The sequence below is a fragment of the Ipomoea nil genome, unplaced genomic scaffold (assembly GCF_001879475.1).
Source record: "Ipomoea nil cultivar Tokyo-kokei standard unplaced genomic scaffold, Asagao_1.1 scaffold1392, whole genome shotgun sequence".
NCBI lineage: Eukaryota > Viridiplantae > Streptophyta > Magnoliopsida > Solanales > Convolvulaceae > Ipomoea > Ipomoea nil.
In genome coordinates this window covers 21422-31158 of record NW_017617820.1, presented here as the reverse complement: position 1 = coordinate 31158, position 9737 = coordinate 21422, and the positions used below count along the sequence as shown (strand labels likewise).

Genomic DNA, 9737 nt, shown 5'->3' with positions numbered 1-9737 from the left:
CTTTAAGGGTATAAATGTCAATTTAATATATCGGGGGGGGGGGGGGGGGGGGAGCGCCAGTTTTAGAATAATTGAGGGGCTAATATGCTTACATGGATAATTCAGGGGAAAATGTGCTATAAACATATAATTCAGGGGATTATGTACATTATGGTATATAATTATGTACATTTATTTATATTATGTACATTTTTTTATACAATTATGCACATTTTTGTTTTTATACAATTATGTACATCCGAAACAAGGAATTTATGTGTATTATGTTAAAAGTTTATGTACATAATTTTATACTTGAAAACACAGTATTTTATAACTGAAAACACATAATCTTTTTTCAAAAGATAAAAATCTCCTATTTCAAATTTACATAATTTTATACATGTAAACACAGAATTTTATAACTGAAAACACATAATTTTATACCTGAAAATACATAATCTTTTTTAAAAGGATAAAAATCCCCTGTTTCAAAATTACATAATTTTATACCTGTAAACACAGAATTTATAACTGAATACACATAAATTTTTGTCAAGTTAATTACCCACACAACTTAACAAAATAATGTCGTTTTGGGAGGGATGGGGCGCACACTGCTATGTGTGCCTTGGTGCACGGTATAACGATTGAATGTTAGGACCTGCTCAGGATATTTCGTGGTCTAACAAAAAAAAAAAAACACATTGTCAAAGTAATAAGTATATATAGTTTCTAATTCTGAAATAAATGGACAACCTTACTAATATATATATTTTTTTGTTTGAAAGTTGTGACAAACGGTCTCCTTGAGCATACACAAAATCCATGCAGACCTATATTCGATTGGGGGCCACGTCAGATGAAAGAGAGTGCATGATCCGTTGCTCATACTGCCAGCTGCCTCCGTACACTGCATGAGGGTACGCCACTACCCTCTGTGCACTACTAAAAATAAAAAGGAAAAGATTCCGTTATCCCCAACGAAACGAGAGATATCGCATAAGGTGGTGTGCTTATTAAGAGAGAGTAGAAAGTAAGAGACTTACTGTGTGATATGATGGCTGGTACTAGTAGCGAGAAGAAAGCAATGGAGGTGTGTAAGGGTATGAATGACCTCGACAAAGTTGTTCTTAGGGAGGTTAACGGCAGCTCCGCCGAGGTAGCAACGCCGGCCATTTCTCTCGATTCATCTTTAATTTATTTCTCTCCGATTCAATATTTTCTGACATCTTTAATTTATTTCTCTCTGATTCTGGCCTTCTTTTCATGTTTAGGTGTATCTCTATGGGGCCATGTAACTTCATGGAAGAATGTTCATGGAGAAGAATTGCTCTTTCTGAGTAGTAAGGTAGTTTGATGAGCGAGCTCAATTTCTCTTTTCATGTGATCGAATGAAGTTTAAGTCATCCTTATTATATGCTTTGCAGGCCACTTTCAACCCTCCACACCCAATTCGTGGAGGTATCGCTATATGCTTTCCTCAGGTATATATATATTATATATATATATATAATATATATATATTATATATATATATATGATCTTCAATTCCTATCTTCAATTCTCTCATCACTTAATTACACTAACCGCTAGCTTTCTGTTTGCAGTTGGCAGAGCATGGAACCTCTTAAGAAACTACATGGATTTGCTAGAAACAGTTTTTGGAGCATTGGACGAGAAACCTCTCCTAGAAGCACCGGAAAACTCTAAAGCATTTGTTGACTTGATACTGAAGCCCTCTGAAAACGACTTGAATATCTGGCCTCACAGGTTCGAATTGGTGCATTGATTACTTTTTGGTTAACTTATAATATATATTTTTTCCACACTAATTTAGGAGAGAGCGCTGGGTTTTTTCTAGGTTTGAATTCCGATTGAGGTTAACATTGAAATCTGGAGGAGAATCAGGACATCTTATACTAATATCTCAAATAGGAAACCTCAACACTGCTGGAAAGTCCTTCGACTTTACATTTGGGTATCACACCTATCTCCCTGTTTCATCAGACGACATAGGGTGAGCACTTACTTAATTAGTACATCTCATCCATTCCATCTTTAATTTTCTTGTATGTATGCCTTGAGTTCATGAATCTCATTTGCAGTTATATGTGTTTTTGTTTTTACATGCTGATTCGATCCATCTCATCTGTACAATATAATATATATATATATATATATATATATATTGCTGATCTGAGAAAATTAAAGGATGACATTTGCAATATAATTATTCAAATTTTTTAAGGAGCTAAAGAAATAAATAACCGGATTATTAATTGTTATAATTTATGTCTAGATCAGAGTATACTATACTATACAATGCTGCCTTTTAGATTAATTCCATCTTTATTACCAGGCCAATTTTGTGTTTCATCAAGTGTATTAAGTTCATACTGTCTATCTTTAAGGACAAGTGATCAATCGAACCTTGGATGTTTAGTTTTTGATGTGACAATATAATGATATGATGCTGCTATTTTACTTGTAGTAGTACTTGTGCTGCTCATGTCACAGTAAGTCTTTGGAAAAATCATATTTCTCAACCATGCGTTATAATTCTTGTAACAGTTCTGTTCGTGTTGAGGGCCAGACACAATGCATTGTTTTGATAAGTTGCAGAAGGGGGAGCTGAATACTGAACAATATGATGCTGCCTATTAAATTGAAGGACAAGTAAGGATTTTAGGAATTTTCATTGTGTCAAGTATTGTATTTGCTGCCTTTACCATGTCTCTCATTTGGAACACAATTTTACATAGGTGGATAAAATATATCTAAACACTCCAACAAAAATTGCAATCATTGATCATGAAAGCAATAGGACATATGTGATGAATAAGGGTGGACTTCCTGATGCAGGTAAGATCTATATTTATTTTTTCATGAAAGCTAAGCTAAGCTAGGGTGATTTATTCTTTCTTGATGGATGAGGTGTATAAATTAAAGGATATTTTAGCTTAATTAGCTTAGCTTGCTGGGGTTGGTTTTCACTGAAATTCTTAATTTTCTATTAAGGAAGGGTATTTGATATGCAAATAAAATATCCATCTGCCAATTCAATTCGATCTGTTAAATAGTTTTTTTCTAACATGACTGAATGACTGATTATTAAGTTTCTACATTTCATTTTAAGTGTTGTGGAATCCTTGGGACAAGAAGGTAAAGAAAATCTCGAACCTTGGAGATAATGAATATCAGAAGATGTTGTGTGTGGGAGCTGCTGCTGTGGAAAAAACCCATCACTTTGAAAGCCGGTGCGAAATGGAAAGGATGGCAGGAACTGCATATTGAGAATTCAAGCTATAACAGCGGAGAGCTTGACCCTCAGGGCAGCTGAAACATGTTTGTGCTGGCTGGCTTATATCATTGCATGTCCAGGTATATCTCGATCTATATATTTCAGAAAATAGCTTTCTATTCTACCTTAGCTTGTGATATATATATATATATATATATTCAGGATAGATAAATGTGCACTTTTGGTTTGTTGATGACTGGATTGGACAAAGTGATGATTGTGGTTTATGTGTTATACAATATGTTTATATATGGACAGATAGAAAAACTGATCGAAATTGGAATGTAAACTTAAATATATAAATGCCTAGCTAATAATGTCGATTAAGTAAAATCATGTGATGCATATATGGATAAACAAATTGAATAAAATGTGGAGATGGAAAGGAGTGTTAATTTGAAATGTGACTTGAAACTTATTTATTTCACTGCATCTGCATGCTTAGCTTCCATTCCATTTTGGAGTAAAATTAGTGAGTCCAATGTCATATCCCACACTAACCATTATATTGCTTAATTAGGCACTATCCTATCAGGAGGAGTTAAAGTGTTTTTGGAATAAGGTTCTAGAAGCAAAGCAAAGGAGGCTTGCTTTAATTTTATGTGAAAATTAATTAGATGAGGTCCGATTGATCCTTTAATTTAAGTGTTTAATATATGTCCCTTAGCATAACTTAGATGGAGACATACATTCTTATATCCAATCCTCTGGTTCTTTTGTATTTGTATTATTTTATTAAACTTCATACTCAACTTTATATTGCTAGCTAGGTTAGGTTGAATACAATATTTTGTAATTCCGATCCATTATTTTCTATATATACATCATTAACAAACTTCATATATAGTTAACTTTATGTTCACTGGATCCCAAATTAAATTAAGTTGCCACTTGGAGGTAGACTTTAATTTTGTCCTTTTATTGCACCGTCACTAATTTTGTTTAAACTTTATCATGTGTCGTATTTCCTCTTTTTTACTACTTTGGCGGAATATAATAATTTTGTATGAGGCCGGGATTTCTCAAATAAGTTATGTGAATATTCAAAGAGTTGCTCCCTTAAATTAGCCTTTCATTAAGTCTCTAAGTGTATCTTGGAGCTAGGCTTTACTCTCTCTCTCTATATATATATAGTGTATAGTTTTGACATTATTATTTTCCCTTTATTCCTTTACCTTTCCATATTCTCCTTATAAAAATTTTCCAATTTGATCAGATCAATTTGATTCATTCCTTTGACAGCTTCAGTATATTGATTGATAGAATTGTTTTACTTATTGCTTCAAACTGTTTGAATAATTCGCGATCCTTCTTTTCTTCTCTTCTCTTATACATATTACAAACTTATTTTAGAAACAATTACATTTGTCTGATCTGCTTTTAATATAGTTTTGGTATTGTCTTTTGTAGCTGCTCTGCTGGCTGCTGCAATTTATGTTGCGAAGCTAAGGGAATACAATTGCAATCTATTGTTTTACATTTCCCTTAATATCACATTTTCTCTACAACTTGGATTTGAGTACTCAAGACTGAAATAATATTTTGGTGTTATAGATCTTTCGAAGAACAATTCTATGCATATTCTGAATTTTGTTATCTTTCTATACTTTCGAGGATCATATCAATTCTATACATATTCTGAACATTTACCAGAAAATACTTCATTTGCCATATATGTTCTGCATTAGTTCATGTGTTCCGTATGGAATGTTTTTATTTGATTGGTGATATTATATTTAGGTGCCATTTGGTTAATATTATATTATTATTATAATATCGCTATTGAGTGGAGTATTATATGATTTTTTAAGGTTCATATATAGAAATGATTTTTAAATTTATATTTAGTTGCAAATATTTATATTTTTGACAATACTAGTTTCTTTTTTTTTTTTTTTTTTTTTGTCTAGTTTTAACTATTGGATGCACTGATTTTTTGATTTTGTTTTTTGGTGACTGAAAGAAACTTATAGAGTCATTATTTGAGGAAAGGAAAGAATGAAAAAAAAAAATTTTTAAAAGTTTCATTGATCTCTTTTACATTGCTATTAATATCTTGGTGTTATCTTTCGAGGATCAATTCTATAGATATTATTCTGTTATAATATTTGATCATATCAATTCTATAGATATTCTGAACATATACCCAAAATACTTCATTTGCCATATATGTTTGCATTAGTTCATGTGTTCCGTATGGAATGTTTTTATTACAGTGGCGATATTATATTTGGTGCCATTTGGTTAATATAATATTACATAATATCGCTATTGGAGTATTATATGATTTTTTAAGGTTCATATATAAATGATTTTAAATTTATATTTAGTTGCAAATATTTATATTTTTTAACACTAGAATCATGCTCGAAAAGTTCCTACTCGGTACTATTTGTGGTCTAAACATTCTAAAAAATTTGTTGAGCAACGCGTGTATCATTACTGTACGTAGTCATGTCATCCAGGGCAATTCACAGTGAAATTTGCCCCTCCATGAATGTATATGACATATAAGACATGTCCAATCTTGCCCATCTATATCACTAATTAGTAAATTTGGGGTGTGGTTGAGTGGAAGGAACTCATTCATCCTTTTTTTTTTTTTTCTTATATTTTTCCTCTTCCCTACTCATTCTCTTTCACACCAAAAAACCTAGACTCATCATGTGGTTGCTCTTAAGCGGTTAACTAATTCAAAAATTGATATACCATGGCCAAGGGTCCAAGGTAAACCTTTAATTTATTTAAAACTGATGTGTCTACTGTTAATATAATATGTGCTTTCAGTTAATAAATTACTCTGTAAATAATGAATTGAAGACAGATAAGAGTAAATTACACTTTTGGTCCTGCGACTATTGAGGTTTTATTAATTTCAATCCACGACTTTAAAAACTAATAATTTAGTACCCTAATTATTCAATTTGTATCAATTTTGGTCCATTTGGTCAAATTGCCAGAAAATACCAGAAAATACTTCATTTGCCATATATGTTCTGCCATGCATTAGTTCATGTGTTCCGATCTGTATGGAATGTTTTTATTAGAGTGGTGATATATTATATTTAGGTGCCATTTGGTTAATATTATATTACATAATATCGCTATTGAAGTATTATATGATTTTTTTTAAGGTTCATATATAGAAATGATTTTTAAATTTATATTTAGTTGCAAATATTTATATTTTTGACACAACTAGTTTCGTTTTTTTGTCCTAGCTTTACTATTGGATACACTGATTTTTTTTTTTTTTTTTGGCGACGAAAGAAACTTATAGAGTCATTATTTGAGGAAAGGTAAAAATGAAAAAAAAATTTCTTTAAAAGTTTCATTGATCTCTATTTTACATTTTCTTTACAACTTGGATTTGAGTACTCAAGACTGAAATAATATTTTGGTGTTATCGATCTTTCGAAGATCAATTCTATACATATTCTGAGTTCTGTTATCCTTCTATACTTTCGAGGATCATATCAATTCTATACATATTCTGAACATTTACCAGAAAATACTTCATTTGCCATATATGTTCTGCATTAGTTCATGTGTTCCGTATGGAATGTTTTTATTTGTTTGGTGATATTATATTTAGGTGCCATTTGGTTAATATTATATTACATAATATCGCTATTGCAGTGGAGTATTATATGATTTTTTTAAGGTTCATATATAGAAATGATTTTTAAATTTATATTTAGTTGCAAATATTTATATTTTTTGACAATACTAGTTTCTTTTTTTTTCTTTTTTTTTTGTCTAGTTTTAACTATTGGATGCACTGATTTTTTTGATTTTGTTTTTTGGTGACTGAAAGAAACTTATAGAGTCATTATTTGAGGAAAGGAAAGAATGAAAAAAAAATTTTAAAAGTTTCATTAATCTCTATTTTACATTGCTATTAATATCTTGGTGTTATCTTTCGAGGATCAATTCTATAGATATTCGGAATTCTGTTATCTTTCTATACTTTCGAGGATCATATCAATTCTATAGATATTCTGAACATATACCACAAAATACTTCATTTGCCATATATGTTCTGCATTAGTTCATGTGTTCCGTATGGAATGTTTTTATTACAGTGGTGATATTATATTTAGGTGCCATTTGGTTAATATTATATTACATAATATCGCTATTGAGTATTATATGATTTTTAAGGTTCATATATAAAAATGATTTTAAATTTATATTTAGTTGTAAATATTTATATTTTTTAACACTAGAATCATGCTCGAAAAGTTTCCTACTCGTTACGGTACTATTTGTGGTCTAAACATTCTAAAAAATTTGTTGAGCAACGCGTGTATCATTACTGTACGTAGTCATGTCATCCAGGGCAATTCACAGTGAAATTTGCCCCTCCATGAATGTATATGACATATAAGACATGTCCAATCTTGCCCATCTATATCACTAATTAGTAAATTTGGAGTGTGGTTGAGTGGAAGGAACTTATTCATCATTTTTTTTCCTTATATTTTTTCAACTTCCCTGCTCATTCTCTTTCACACCAAAAAACCTAGACTCATCATGTGGTTGCTTAAGCGGTTAACTAATTCAAAAATTGATATACCATGGCCAAGGGTCCAAGGTAAACCTTTATTTAAAACTGATGTGTCTACTGTTAATATAATATGTGCTTTCAGTTAATAAATTACTCTGTAAATAATGAATCAAGACACATAAGAGTAAATTACACTTTTGGTCCTGCGACTATTGTGGTGTTATTAATTTCAATCCACGACTTTAAAAAACTAACAATTTAGTACCCTAACTATTCAATTTGTATCAATTTTGTCCATTTGGTCAAATTGCCAGAAAATACCAGAAAATACTTCATTTGCCATATATGTTCTGCAATGCATTAGTTCATGTGTTCGGATCTGTATGGAATGTTTTTATTAGAGTGGTGATATATTATATTTAGGTGCCATTTGGTTAATATTATATTACATAATATCGCTATTGGAGTATTATATGATTCTTTTTTAAGGTTCATATATAGAAATGATTTTTAAATTTATATTTAGTTGCAAATATTTATATTTTTTGACACTACTAGTTTCGTTTTTTTGTCCTAGCTTTAACTATTGGATACACTGATTTTTTATTTATTTTTTGGCGACGAAAGAAACTTATAGAGTCATTATTTGAGGAAAGGAAAAAATGAAAAAAAAAATTTCTTTAAAAGTTTCATTGATCTCTATTTTACATTGCTATTAATATCTCCTCACAAATCATTCGGCTACTCAACAATGGGTAGAATCTTAATTTGTTCGAAATCCCCTAAATCATTGCATTGTTTTGATAAGTTGCTGAATGGGAAGCTGATTACTGAACAATGCGATGCTGCTATTAAAATTGAAGGAGAAGTAAGGATTTTAGGAATTTTCATTGTGTCAAGTATTGTATTTGCTGCCTTTACCATGTCTCTCATTTGGAACACAATTTTACATAGGTGGAATTTACATATTTTCTGCTCTCTAATATTGCTTCACCATTAATGGGAATTGAGCAATTTGATCCCCCTGTTTCTGGGCATCAATTTGTTTTGAAGATTAATCTTCCAAAATTTAACATGTTCCAGGAATCCACCGCCTACCGGGGTGGCATGAACTTCCGCGCACAAATATGGTCCTATTTTATCACTCTTTACAACTTGAGGTCAAGATATTTTTTTAATGGGTGGAGAGTGATACACAAAAAGAAATAAATAATTGGTCGCTCAATTAGGTGGAAGTCTAAAATGAAATAATCAATTTGGAGGTAATATTAGATGAGAATTGATCACATATTAGTAGAAGGAAATTATGTATATTAGAATAAAAGATCATTACCTTGTATAGTTAATTATTAGTATAATATTAGTAGCATAATTATTATTGGTGTTAGTAATATACTATCAATAGATCCATTGTATATGAATATTAAGGGCGTGTATTTCATGAACGCGTGTATCATTATTGTACGTAGTCATGTCATCTGGGGCAATTCACGGTGAAATTTGCCCCTCCATGAATGTATATGACATATAAGACATGTCCAATCTTGCCCATCTATATCATTAATTAGTAAATTTGGGTGTGGTTGAGTGGAAGGAACTCTTTCATCTTTTTTTTTTTCTTATATTTTTCCTCTTCCCTACTCATTCTCTTTCACACCAAAAACCTAGACTCATCATGTGGTTGCTCTTAAGCAGTTAACTAATTCAACAATTGATATACCATGGCCAAGGATCCAAGCTAAGGTAAACCTTTATTTCAAACTGATGTGTCTACTGTTAATTAATATGTGCTTTCAGTTAATAAATTACTCTGTAAATAATGAATTAAAGACGCATATTATATTAACTGCATGCACATAATGTGTAGTTAACATATTATGTGCCTACAATTAACCTATTATGTATATGTAGTTAACATATTATGTGTATATAATTAATAAACTA

At 30.8% G+C, this 9737-nt stretch overlaps 1 pseudogene; it reads left to right on the top strand.

Annotated features, from left to right (window-relative positions):
• Positions 1-1036: 1036 nt before the first annotated feature.
• LOC109186050 lies at positions 1037-4758 on the top strand (annotated as a pseudogene).
• The last annotated feature ends 4979 nt before the right edge of the window (positions 4759-9737 follow it).